The sequence below is a fragment of the Sander lucioperca genome, chromosome 4 (assembly GCF_008315115.2).
Source record: "Sander lucioperca isolate FBNREF2018 chromosome 4, SLUC_FBN_1.2, whole genome shotgun sequence".
NCBI classification, from domain to species: domain Eukaryota; kingdom Metazoa; phylum Chordata; class Actinopteri; order Perciformes; family Percidae; genus Sander; species Sander lucioperca.
The window spans coordinates 41251468-41265186 of record NC_050176.1 but is presented as its reverse complement, the minus strand read 5'-3'; the positions used below and the strand labels follow the sequence as shown (position 1 = coordinate 41265186).

The window sequence follows — 13719 nt, the reverse complement described above, 5'->3', positions numbered from 1 at the left end:
ACTCTTTGGCCAGCTCGCAACCCCAAACAAGTGTGTGCAGCGTGCCTGTTGTTTTGTTTCCAGTCTAGCTAGATCCAGTGTGGTGTTGTAGTTTTTCTAACATTACTAGTTGTTGCAACAGCATGTGAAAAACACTACAAAGTTTGCTAGGCCAAATGTACGCCCTTAAAATGGGTTTGCGTTAACGCCGTTAATAACACGTTAACTGACAGCACTAGTAAAAATCTATTTACCTGTTCATCATGGATTTTTAAAATTTCAGCCACAGCATCTGCTGTCTTCCCAGTTTTTGATGCCTTCTGTCTAAATAAGGTCATCAGTCGAGGAAGATGGCGATCAAGCTCAGCATAGCATGTGTTAGGCAGGTTCTGATTCGTAATCCGCTGGAACTCTGCATACAACTACATAGAAATTATAACAGCAGGAGGAGAATACAGCAACAACACTTAAAGAAACTGTTCAATTTGAAGAATCTAGCACACATTTATAAAGCAAAAATAGCAGCCAAATGAGTAAGACTCACAATTTTCAATTTAAAAGAGAGAGCTGATCCATATTACCTCAGATTCTATTTTGAGAGCAGGCCAGAGGTCCATGAGGTTGTTCATTGGTGGGCAGAACATCACTATGGTCTGTCGGCGTAGGGGAAATGTGGTCTCCATCATCTTTCTAAGGAGGGGCAGGTTCTTCTCAGTCTTCTTCAACAATTTTTGCAAGCAAATACAAAGTTAAGTAAAATATGATCTGTTCAGTGCCAAAGGTTAAATATCAATTAGGAAGATGGTATTTGTGAACAGAACACATTCATGAATTGTTGACTTGAATACGGCAAAAAGCTTTATTTTGATCAAACAGGCAAGTAGAATAAACAATGATATGTGTATGTGGGAGTGCGTATGATTTAGGGTTACCACACTAAAAGATTGTCTGAGAAAAAAAAACAATTTAAGTTACTGGTATTTAGAGGGGGGGGGGTGATAGAAGATTTCACATTCATTGGATTACCTGGTATCTTTATCACATCTCCAATTATCTTCATTAACTTCTTGAAACTGGAACAGAGAGATGCAAAGGCATAAACTGATCTGAAACTGAACAATTAAAAGCATTCAAAGAGTGTCAAATTATAAATACTTCCATTTATAAATGTTCCCTGTTAATGATCTTTTCATTTGATCCCCAAAGTGTCAAGTTACTAAAGCCATCAAGCAAAATTAACATTACTATAAAGAAAAGCAGCAGTACTTGAACCTTACTGCATGGTAAATCAACAATAATGCCATTTCTACAAACCAAAGCTTTACTTTTAAGGATTTTTAATGTATTCATCTTTGTCATGAAAAGCAGCTTGCCTCCAGCAGGGTCATTTGTTCTAAAACTGAGTGGGTGGGCACAGGCAGTTGACTCATGTTCTGTTCTGCTTACACAGAATTTAAAATGAGCGTCCCTAGAAGCTACCGAGAACGTGGACTTGCAGTGTAGGAACTCAGTTTGAGGCACTATTATGCTCGTTTATGCTCTTTTAATATGATATTGGACCTTAGCGGTGCACTATTGAAAGTTTCCATCAACAAAAAACTAACTACCGCATACGAGGTGTCTGTTAGTGGTTCTACTAACATACCAGGTGTCTGTTAGTGCTTCTACTAATGACTAATTTTCTAACACCACCTTTAAGTGGGGAATGAGCGTGTGATTACTAAACTTAGCACAAAAAGTAAGGAAATTTGTGTTTGGTAGATTATTTCTCTGTGGTAACAATGCTTTTTGACAATAAATCTTATACCGTTGGAAAGCCTGTTTAGTTCCCTTAAAATGGTGCCCGATTTGTAAGGAACATGCATTTGTGGGATGAGCAGCAGCACTGAGTATGTGGGTTGCGCCCATAAAAGATTTGCCAAATCTTCTCTGCCATTGCCGAACAGGTTTAGTGCTAAGTTTCGATTCATCCGTCGTAAAATTCTTTATTGAGTCTGGTGGTGGTAGGTCGCTAGTTGTGCTGCTGGAGTGTGTAACGTTAGTGGTCATGCTAAGTGGCTAACCCTTTAGCAAATAACCTATATCTCACAAGTTGCCAATGCCCGACAAGAGGTGATAAGCCAGTGAAGGGTGGGGGCTTGGCGAAGGTCTACGCTCTCTGAGACAAACACATAAACAAATGTATAAAAGAAGTAAAAGTGAATGAATATTAACATTCAAAACTTACAGTAAGTCCAGTGATGCTGACTGCTGCTGCGTAGGTAGTAACTTTCTGCAAGCCTGCTGTTGCTCCCCGCCTCCCGTGACTGCATTATTCAAACTTTTCTTCTTCTGTTTTTTTTCCAAAGAGCGGTAAGTTATCAGTGTAGTATGCAAATTAGCACCACCTTCTGCTTCGGAGGTTGAATCAGAGATTAACTCGGCATAAAAAATTATCCCTGCAGCTGCTCAACACTTAAATAAAAATAAAAAATATATAGGCTACATTAAACTGATGACAATAAAAATGCAAGAAATAAATAAAATAAATACATTTTGTCCTCCACTAATGTCTAATGCATTTCAGACCATTTGCCACAATCAAATTGTTACTGTTTTAAAAATACAAAAAATAAATTAAATACATTTCGTCTAGGGTTGAATGATTTTTGAAAATAATCTAATTGCGATTTTTTTCCCAAATATTGCGATTGCGATTCGATTATTTTTTTTACGGTCTTTGTCTTCTGTATTATTCAATAAAGACAAACAATAAATCATTTTATAGTATGAACAACACACAATGACACACTAGACAGTTAAATAAGTAAAAATATAGTGTATATATATATATATATACACACACACACACACACACACACACACACACACACACACACACACACACCAGAGTGTATTTTTTTTTACAGTGCACAAAGAGGAGCTGCCTCCAGCCCCTCCCCCTCGTGAAGTTGCGTGCCGTGTGCATGACACCAAACGTTGCACTTGCTCAGAGAGGCTATCGTTACGTTAGCTAGTTGCTGGTGTTCTTGCCGTGGGATTAACTGTACTAATAAAACTGTTGAAACACCGCGGCCACGCTGCTGTGAAAGCTCCCTGAACGTCATTTATCAGTCTGATTGTTACCCCTCTCAGTGGCAGCTCCTCCACTCATATCTTTATAACGGAGCTAACCGCTAACCGGAGCTAATCGTTGCCAACCGAGCCTTCAGTTCTGTGTGCCTGTATCCATTAACTGCATGTATGGACTCGAGCCCGAATAAAACCCTTCATTTTATTAAAATGGCTATAAAAGTTTTAAACTTCAACTCAGAGTTGTTTGAATGACAGAAATCAGCTCAAGGTACGGCGTAGCGTTAGCATGCTAAGTTGATGCTTTTTCTGCGGAGTGCAGACCGATTTGCTTTTGCGAGTCACGTGACCAAAACGCAGCCTTTGAGATTAGGAAATCGCGTTTTAACATATCGCGATATTATCGCAAATACAATTAATGGTTCAGCCCTAATTTCGTCTTCCACTATAATATCTAATGCATTTCAGACCATTTGCTCCAATCAAATTACTGTTTTAATAGGCTGATTGCAATTTATTTGATATGATTGATTTTACTTATTTGGTGAAGCACTTTGACATTTTATTGTATTTTAACATGTGCTATATAAATTAAGTTTATTTTTTAAAACATCCCTATTTGAAACAATAGAAATAACAGGACTTTATCATTCTTAGTATGTAATTACTTTTTTATATTAAGTTGTACTTAAGTTATTAAGTTTTTAAGTTATGCTTACTTATACACAAAATAGTTCCATTTAATCAAACATTATTAATTAACAATACTCAAAAAGGAAGAACATGTTACACCAACTTGACACACTTAAGTTAGTAGAACCTTTTCTAAAACTTTGAGTATACACTACATAATCTATTTAATTACTTTGAACGTTCGGGTTTATAGTGAAGAAACTGAGAGAATTAATGTTCAGTTAAAGCTTTAGTGCGTAACCTTTTGATATTAATGAATGTCCATTACATTCAAGACAAATGAGTTGCTACAAAGCTAATTAAGACTCTTAACAACTCTCTCTGTATTTCTCGGTATGACTATGTTCAAAAGATTGTGGCCTCCGGTGACTTTCCTGCGCAGAAACTGGAGTGAAGAGTCCATCATGTTTTTTTAATCCTCCGTGTCCTCCTTGACTACTAGCAACTGTGTGGAGGAGGGGTGGGGGGGTGGTGCGTGAACACAGAAGGCTTGTATCATGTGGATGCGCCGAAGGTGAAGCACTGCTACTTCTGCTACTTGGGCGAAGTGATAGAGTTACGACACGCACCGAAACGAGAAGGGTACGTATGGACTTATCTAACTCTGGGGGATACGGTGAATAAGCTAAAGTCCCAATAAGTCAACGTGTTAATATTTTATGTTAATATTAATATTTAATTTCTTGTGAACACGGCAATGATGAGATCTTATCAGCTTCCTGTCCAAAATTTTAATTGCTCGATTGTATATTATCACAAAAGACTTTGTTATTGTAGGTGCTGCTTGTGACCAAGAGACAATAACTTAGAAACTGTTGTGTGGGAGACAAAACGGACCCAAACGCTAGGCTCAGCAAAAACAGGTTTATTGAGGAAAAAAGGTAAGAGGGAGGAGTGTGGAGGCGGACGCCAAGGACAGGAGTGAGGGCTCTGGGGCTGTGGTAGGATGATGAGGGAGTCTGCTGGGAAAGGATGGTGAGGGAGCTAGCAGGGGATAGGATGGCGAGGGAGCTAGGGGGGAATAGGATGGCGAGGGAGCTTGGGGAGCGCGGGGAAACCGGGGCCAAGGGAGCCGAGGAGGAGGCACTGGAGTCCGGGGAAGATGGGAGTCAAGGCGGGGGTGGCTGGAAGCTGGAGCGGAGGCAGGGTGGAGCAGGGAGCCGTGAGGAGGGGACCGAATGGTGAGGCCAGCTAACTGGAGGTACTGGAAGCATGTGGAGAGAATGACTGTAGGGAAGGAACACAAAAAGGGTCAGCGACAGACAAGGACAGGTAAGTACAGAAGTTTTCAGAGAGCTTGTATTGTGTGTCACCAGAACGACTGAAACAACAATCAAGCAAAGATGATGAGTGGGTCCGGGGTTCATATACTGGGCTTGATTGTAGATGGCTGGCAGGTGTGTACGGCGGGAGAGGTGATGGTGGAATGAGGAGCAGGTGTGTGTAGTCAGCTGGCAGGAGCAGGCAGGGGGAGGGGAAAACATAGGGGTCACAGAGAGAGGCAAGGCAAACAGAGAAAACTGACATGAAATAGGCACTAGGAAACTAGAAAACAAAACAAAGACTCACAGCCAGCCGACCCCAACCATCACAGAAATGATCATAGCGTGCATGAAAAGTATTTGCACCATGAAATGGGGGGCAGTCCCTTATAAGTCTAAATGTGTGTAAGTTTGCTATTGCAACCCTGCTCACTTTTTTCTAACATTTTTCAAATTTTAGGTGGGAGTCTAGTATAAGGCCGAGATATTTTACCTCCGAAACCTGTTTGATATGTTGCCCATTAATCTTTAAATTTAACTCACTTAATTCTATTGTGGACCGAGCCCTGGTTGAAAAGCAAATCAACCCAGTTTTCTTAACATGATTTCTCAAACCAAGCTGTTATTGAATGTAGATGATCTGACAGCTAGGTGGAGACAGACAGGGTTGTTCTACCAGGTACATACATTATGTGACTGTATCGTGTGGACTGTCCTGATGGCTCTCTGTCCTTCTACACAGTCTCCTCTGACACGCTGATCCACCCCCACACCTTCAACACCACATTCACTGAACCCTTTTTATCCTGAGTTTGGGTTCTGGTCTGGGTTTCGGTCACATGGTTCCTCAGTGTCTCTGTGTTCTGTGTAGGATGGAGAGTCTCCTCCTGTGCACAGAAACACTCACATTGCTGACCAACACACACAATCTCTAACTCAAAATAACAGGAAAAAAATGAATTTAAAAAAATACTTTCTGTAGTCCATGGTTTCAGATACCTTTAAATATGTTTTCATTCAGCTTTTTGGGGGCGTTTCTGGGAAACCTTTTACTAATTTTATTTGAAAACTTAAATACATGATGATGTGTTGTTATGGATTAGGATAAACTTCATTGGGGAAAGTCAAAAGCTACCCAGCAGGTTATAAAGTCCTTGAAATGAGCTTCATCTTTATACTGTTAATATAATCTTTGCTTCAGAAAGCTGCTCTCCATTGGTTTAGATGATTTTGCTTCAGATCCAAAGTGTCACATTAAAAAATTGTTGCAGAAAAATGTTTGAGTGCTCTGCAGCTGTTTAAACTTTTAAATACATAAATAAAAGAAATGATGAGATGGCTTTCTGTCTGGCTCATTGAGCTTTTCATCTCATCAGATGTCTGTATTAAAAACACTGTGTAGCAAGAAAAATGATTTACAGTTTGAGTTTAATCTGATAATTGTGAAAATGAGATGACATGTTTTCTCTGAGTATGCTATTTAATCACTTGTATTGATGCTAATAAATGTAATAAGTTAAAAGTTTATTGATCTAAGAATGAAGAGAAATAAACATTGTTCAGAAATAAGAATTTAGACTCACAGTTTCTGAATTACAATAAGGTACAATAATCATTAAACAGACATTTTTTTACCTGTCTCAGATACTATCTACCCCTCCCTCCTCTACTCCCTCACCTCACTGTGCAAATCACTTTAGCAGCAAGTACTGGCACACACACACACACACACACACACACACACACACACACACATAAACACACACACACACACACACACACACACACACACACACACACACTCACACACACACACACACACACACACACACACACACACACACACACACACACAGACTAACACATAATGTCACACACACGCAGTCACACACACATCTGTCTTTATATCCATCTTTGTATATGACACCCTGTTCATTAATTGTTTTGTGACTGTGTGTACAGTTGAAATACTGTATTCACTGTAGTTGAACTAGGGGCTTTTATTTTGGTATTTGGCGTCTGAACGGAAGTGTTTTATTTTGAAAGGAAGCTGCTCTTAGGTGATAAACGTCACTTGACAGAAACCGAAACAGTAGAAACGTCAGCAGCAGTAGACTGTTTAGAGAGTCTTTGGGCGTAGTTTCCCGGTCTTTAATGTGGACTAAAACGGGTCTAAATGTGCTGAAAGGTCGGAGAAGCTCGAGTCCAAGAGGTAACAAAGTAGTTTAAGTAATGAATATCTTGATAAAGATTGTGTAAACAACTTTGACATGAAGTTAGCTGACCGCTGATGTATTGTAACGTTCCTCTAGCTTTACTGCTCCAGGTAACTAGTTACACTGTGTCAGTAGTTGAGAGGTAACTAGTTACACTGTGTCAGTAGTTAAGAGGTAACTAGCTACACTGTGTCAGTAGCTGAGAGGTAACTAGTTACACTGTGTCAGTAGTTGAGAGGTAACTAGTTACACTGTGTCAGTAGTTACGAGGTAACGTTCCTCTAGCTTTACTGCTCCAGGTAAGAGAGAGGGAGAGAGAGAGAGAGAGAGAGAGAGAGAAACCAGGTTAACATCTGTTTTCTTTCTGTCTATCTAACTTTCACATCTCAGATTTTCTCTCCCTCTAGACCAAAAGGTCAGAGTGTGTTTTTAATGTTGGATGTAGTGTTATCTTGTGTAATGACTGGAGTTATCTGACTAGTTGTGCCTCCTGTTCTAGTCTGACTCAGTCAGTCTGCTCTCCAGCTCTGTGGAGATGGTGTGAGTAAAGTGCTCTATCTAGTGGATTGATATCACAACTACAGCTCATCTGTGCTTTCTCTGCCTCACACATTTGTTATTTTTATATTATTTAACCTTTATTTATCCAGGTAAGTTGATTGAGAACAAATTCTCATTTGCAACGACGACCTGTCACATTCACACAGTTACACATTTATACCTGGAAGCTGCCCAGTACAACCACAGTCTGATCTGCTGGTCACTGAGCAGCTCCACTGGAGCTGTTGGGGTTAAAGGGTGATATAATTATTATATAGGGTATTTCACACCGTTCCTTAAGGTCTCCTAATAGGGTATCTAACATTGGTTGGGCTGTAAATGGCCCAGGTGCTGTTCTATGCGCCCTAATGCAACCCTGTGGAATGGCCCTATTTGGAACGAGAGCTTTTCTTCCAAATATGGTATGCTCATGAATATTTAGATAAGCTGCACGCTGATTGGTTGAGCGAAGCACATACACACACACAGTGGAGACGAGACAGCAAGTCTCATATTTCAGACACTGCAATGTTATACATTGTTTGTCTGCTATTTCATTACTAAATTCACAAAATTGATGGCTAATTGCAAATTTGGTAAGATGGTGTCGGACTTCAGGAGCAAATTTGCAATTAGCCATCAATTTTCGTAAAGCCACCATGTTGAACCATGGTTCCACCATGGTTACAGCTGCTGAAACACGGCTGATTCAATGTCACATTGTCCCCACAATCTTTTTCTTAGGGCTGCGTGATATGAGGGAAATATGCAACTACTTTGTTAGTATTCTGCTAAAATACAACACATTCTTTGTTGAAAAAGAAAGAATTTAAGTTATTTCCAATATTTTTTTATTTAACAAATTAAATGTTGAACTGAATACAAAAGGCATCAATAAAAAATACATAATAAAATTGTTGGCTGTGGTTGGGTTCTTGATGTGGCGTCTTCACTGTAAACTAGCTCACAAACCACACAGTCCACTCATAGTTACAGGCTTGATCAGTCCAGCATCATGATTCAGCCAGAGCTCTATGTGTTGTGTTGTGTTGAAGCCCAGAGCAGCAGCAGAGACCAGACTCTCCTGAACCTGAACCCAGCTGTGCGTCCATCAAGAGCCACTGGTCCATTTACAGTGTTTAAAGGACAGCTTCCTGCAGAGACTCATTAAGTCAACATAATCCCATCTTTAACATTGCATCATGTTCTGTACACGTTCTAACAATGTTGTTGTTGCTTTCATGTGTGACCACATATACTTTAACTATAGAATAGTTAAAGTATATGTGGTCACACATGAAAGTTTGACAATTTATAGCAATAAGCTTTCGCAAGGGCAATGGCATACAACTAAAATTTTAATCACCAATTAAATCATTCAATAAAATCATATAGTAAAGAGCTGAGACTCAAATCAATATATATCTAATTTAAAAGTAGGAAAGGGTAGAGTCTATTTGGCCAAAGTAACTCCACCCTTCCTGCTAAGAGACTGAGTCTCTGAATAAAAACCAAGGTCTGAATTTACTGGTTCCTCTTGTGAAAATGCAAGTAAAGTTCCTGAGTTCCTGGGAAGGTTCCTGTGGTAGGAACAGGCTACTTTCTAGAGAACTGAACTGTTTTGAAGTAAGACAGATTCAATTGCAAAGCTGCAGCACCAGCAGTTTTAGACCTGCAGGTCTTCATGTTCAAACCTGTACCACCTAATTACAGATGAAATACACTGTGAAATTAATAATATTTCAGTTTTTATAATTAAAATCCACAGGAGGTTTAAGAAAACCACAAATGTTTTTAGCAGTGCTATCATTGTGACTCTAGAAATGACGATGTTGGTCCGCCTCACTCTCGACCTGTCGATCCACCCCTTTAGTCCAAACTGAAGTATCTCAACAACTATTGGATGTATTGTCAGAAGGACATTCATGTTCCCCACAGGATGAGTCTTAATGACTTTGGTGATCCTCTGACATTTCCTCTACTGTCATCATGGAGTTGAGATTTGTGGTTTTGAGTGAAATGTTTGATCAACTATTGGATGGACTGCCATGTCCCCCTTTAGGATGAATTGTAATAACTTTGGAGATCCCCTCAGTTTTCTTCTCTGGTCATGTCAGTATGCTAACATGCTAAGCTAACCCAGCAAACATTGAGACGTTGAATGCCCGTTGTTTGAACATCCAATCATGACTTCCTGTTATGGTTGAAACATAGTTTAAAAATCAAAATTGTTCTAAAATGGCCTTTGATGAAACTTTGACAGTGAATAACTTTACATCTTAAGCGTTTAAAGACATTATTTGTCCATTGTTTATTTCTAAAGAAACACGACAATGTATAAAAGGCTCCATTACCTTGTATCTCATGTTATGGCTCCATAGCAGAGTTTTTATAAAATTAGGCTAACGATTGTATCATAACCACGAGACTTACTGTCGCATAGTAGAGGAATTACCGTACAGTACAGTAGAAGTTCCTAGGCAGTTTGGACTTACATTAACTGTTTAAGTTTAATTACTAATGTTAACTAGCATTTTAGTTAGCAATAATTACCCTGTGCCTATGTTGTCTCCTTACATATACCTACGCTCTCCGTCTCCGCAAGATTGGGAATGATTGAGATTTCTCTTGGCACAGCTACCAGAAGACTTCCAACTTTCAGACAGGTTGCTCACGTCACATTTACGTCGTCTCTCTCAGTTGGAGGCTGCTCAGTAACGCTTAGCCGGAAAAGTGCTTCTAATAGCCTTCACTGGTCTCCGTCCAGAGCAACGGGATCTGTTGGTCCATTTCTATTTACTGTCTATGTATTAAAGGACCAATGTGTACAATTTAGGGGGATGTATTGGCAGAAATGGAAGATAACATTCGTTATTATGTTTTCATTAGTGTACAATCACCATAAACTAAGCCCGCATCTACACTAATAAGTTTTTTTATTTTAGTATGAATGGGAGTGTCGCAATTTTGATTTTAAATTGAAATTCAATTGAAAGTATAGCTGCAAGCAGCAATGAGGGGGCCAAGCAGTACACTAGCAGGAATGGCGTTGCCATGGCATGAGCAAGCACTCACAGCAACTTTGATGGAAATTGGATAAAGAATGGCTGCGATATCAGCTCATTTACTTTGTTACAGTGCCCCTAGAGGCCTAATTACACCAATGTCCTTGTGCGTTCTCACAATCAAGTGCCAAGTCCCTGTACCAAGTTTGGCTTTAGTATATCAAAGCGTTGCTGAGATATGAGCTCACTTCCTGTGATCATAGCGCCCCCATAGTGGTCAAAGGTCACTAAATATATTTTACGTCCTCGGAATTGGGTCTTGAGTCCATGTACAAAGTTCGGCTTCGATACATGAAAGCGTTGGTTAGATATGAGCCTACTTCCTGTGATTATAGCACCCACCTAGTGGTCAAAAAAAAGACTCCAGATTGATTGTGCGTCCTCAGGATGCGGTCCAAAGTCTATGTAACCAAGTTTGGTTTCGATACGTGAAAGCGTTGCTGAGATATGAGCCTACTTCCTGTGATTATAGCGCCCCCATAGTGGTCAAAATTCACCAAATTTCTTGAGCCTCCTCCTAATTTGGTCATGAGTCCAAGTATTGAGATTGGTTTTGATACGTGAAAGCCTCTCCGAGATTTAGCGGCTTCACCATCGATTTCGATTGGCTGTGACGGGCAAACGCTTGTAAATATCAATACGCAATGGAATAACTTTTGTGAGGCATGGTCTGAAGATCATCTCTGCCAAGTTTCGTGAAAATCGGACCAATTTTGTGTTTTTAATCAAATCCAATATGGTGGAAGGTCCAACATGGCGGATATTGACATCATGGGGTGCGTTGAGTTTGGTGTCATCCAAGGATTCCAACTATATCTCCATGTTCAAAATCGGGCATACAGTTCAAAAGTTAATCGCATGGATGCAACACCAAATTTGACCCATTGGTGGCACTAGACTGCCTGTGGTGCAGACGTAAAACTTGGTAAAATGAATTATGGGACTGTCCCGAATCAATGTGCCAAATTTCACAACTTTTTACTGTATAGTTCTATGGGCTGCCATATACTCCAATGGCAGAGGAAAGATGTGTAATAAGTAGAAAAAGTAGAATAACTAATGGTGCCTCGCTGCTTGGCCCCCAATGAGCTTTTGATTTTGATTATCGAATTAAAAAGGATTGGCGATTCCCATAGTATTTCTCTCTCTACCACCGCCTACTTGCGCACACCCGAAAAAAAGCAACAACACAGTCTGCATCTGCACCTTTCCAGACACCATGGCCACTGCCGGAGTTAGCAATGACGGTGCGTTCAGGTGCAGCTTGTTAAACTCGTGGTCCATTCAAGTGCACCATGTAGACTCTGAGAAACTCAAACTTTTGTTGTAAAGTACCCTTCTGCCATTTAGTGGCTCTAATTTTGGCATTCCATCCCTAAAAAGTTTAAATCAAAAATCGAATCGTTGATTTGGAGAACCGTGACACCCATACGTCTGGACCGGCAGAAACGGAGCCCTTTAAAAAAAAATGTAGAGACCCATGTTGGCTTCCTGATTGGGTCTTATCAGTCCCACAGTGTCCTTCCCTGATTTGGCATGACCCTTTTACAGAAGAAAACAAACCTCAGCCTTGACTACCAATGGTTTTCCTGATCTTGTTGCTGTTGCTAGCTACCCTGGAAATCCAGAGTTCTCGCGAGAGCACAATTTGAATTTGCTCAGCAAGTTACTCTGGCATCGAGTAATGCTGCTCATTAAAGGGATACTTCACCGATTTAGCATTAAGCTTAATCAGTAGAAACATGGTAGTATTTTTGAATGACCGTGCTTCCCTCCCTCATGTCCCCCTGAGAGGGGAGATCTCTGTATTGTGGGTCTGGAAAACTGTATACCGATGACGCAAAAATCATCATTTTACGTCATCGGTATAAATTTTTCCAGAGGCAAAGGACTACAGCCAGTACTTCCGCATAGCCCATAGGGGGTTGGACGTTGTTTTTTTACGGCGATTGCCGAGGTAAAAACGAGTGTCAGCCATCTTGAATCATCGCTTAGCTTCTCAGCAGAAACAGATTTATTCATCCCGAAGGAAATTTTAGAACAACAATTATGTGCATACAAACTACTGCACACATGTACCACCGGGATACATTACTAGCCGGTAAGGGGACATCCTCAGCGGTGTGCGGAAAGCGGGACGAGAGTAGAAGTTGGAGCTAAGTGGAAGCTAACGATAGCCAGCCACCTGTGCCAGGCTTCGCCTGCTACGGAGACCAGCACAGCCTCAGTAGCGGCTCTGTCACCGGGTGAGACTAGCTAGCTAGCGGAGGTGGGCTTTTTTAACATGGACTGTTGCAGAAATGGGGTGCTTGTATCCAACTAACTGCTAACTGCTGGTGGAGTTTGTGACCGTTAGATGCCGACCATTCTAAATTCCACGCAAATTGCTAGTTTGTGTTAGCTGAACTTTACGGAGCATATAGCTAATGTGTGTGCACTAAATGTAGCCTGTTTCGTATGTCGTTTTTATATATTTTAATTGTGTAACCACTTGAGCCACGGTGAAACGTTGTTTCGTGTATATGGTTGAAATGACAATAAAACACAGTTGAGTAGTTGATCGTCTCACTGTCTGTCTGTCTGTAAACGGTAGGCGTGGCATGGGAGTGGACTCAGAGCAGCGAAGCAAGTGCATTCTGGGATTTGGTGTCTTTCATCCACATTAGCCAAAAACACATTTCCTGGCCTTTCTTGGCCTAGAAGGCACCAATTTCAAAAACACTTTCACATTTATACTACATAAATAAGTGACCCAATTTAAAGATATATTCAGCTTTCCAGCGGTGAAATATCCCTTTTAACTATGCCCTTGTAGCCGAGCTGCACCAATCACATCGGTGTATCTGATTTAGGGCCAGAGGTGAGCTAAACAGATGACGACAGTTTAATCTA

General features: G+C 40.4%; 2 long non-coding RNA genes and 1 pseudogene across 2 annotated transcripts; 2 read left to right on the top strand and 1 right to left on the bottom strand.

The window, feature by feature from the left end:
* Positions 1-225: 225 nt before the first annotated feature.
* Positions 226-2261, bottom strand: LOC116048158. The gene is made up of 4 exons (XR_004104560.2): positions 2207-2261; positions 1006-1091; positions 561-698; positions 226-401 (listed from the first exon to the last, which is right to left on the bottom strand). It is a non-coding gene; the product is annotated as an uncharacterized LOC116048158 (long non-coding RNA).
* Positions 645-932, top strand: LOC116048163. Its single transcript, XR_004104564.2, has 2 exons — positions 645-746; positions 781-932. It is a non-coding gene; the product is annotated as an uncharacterized LOC116048163 (long non-coding RNA).
* A 4827-nt stretch (positions 2262-7088) lies between the features above and the next one.
* The window catches only part of LOC116048142, a 568688-nt pseudogene continuing 562057 nt past the window's right edge, over positions 7089-13719 (top strand).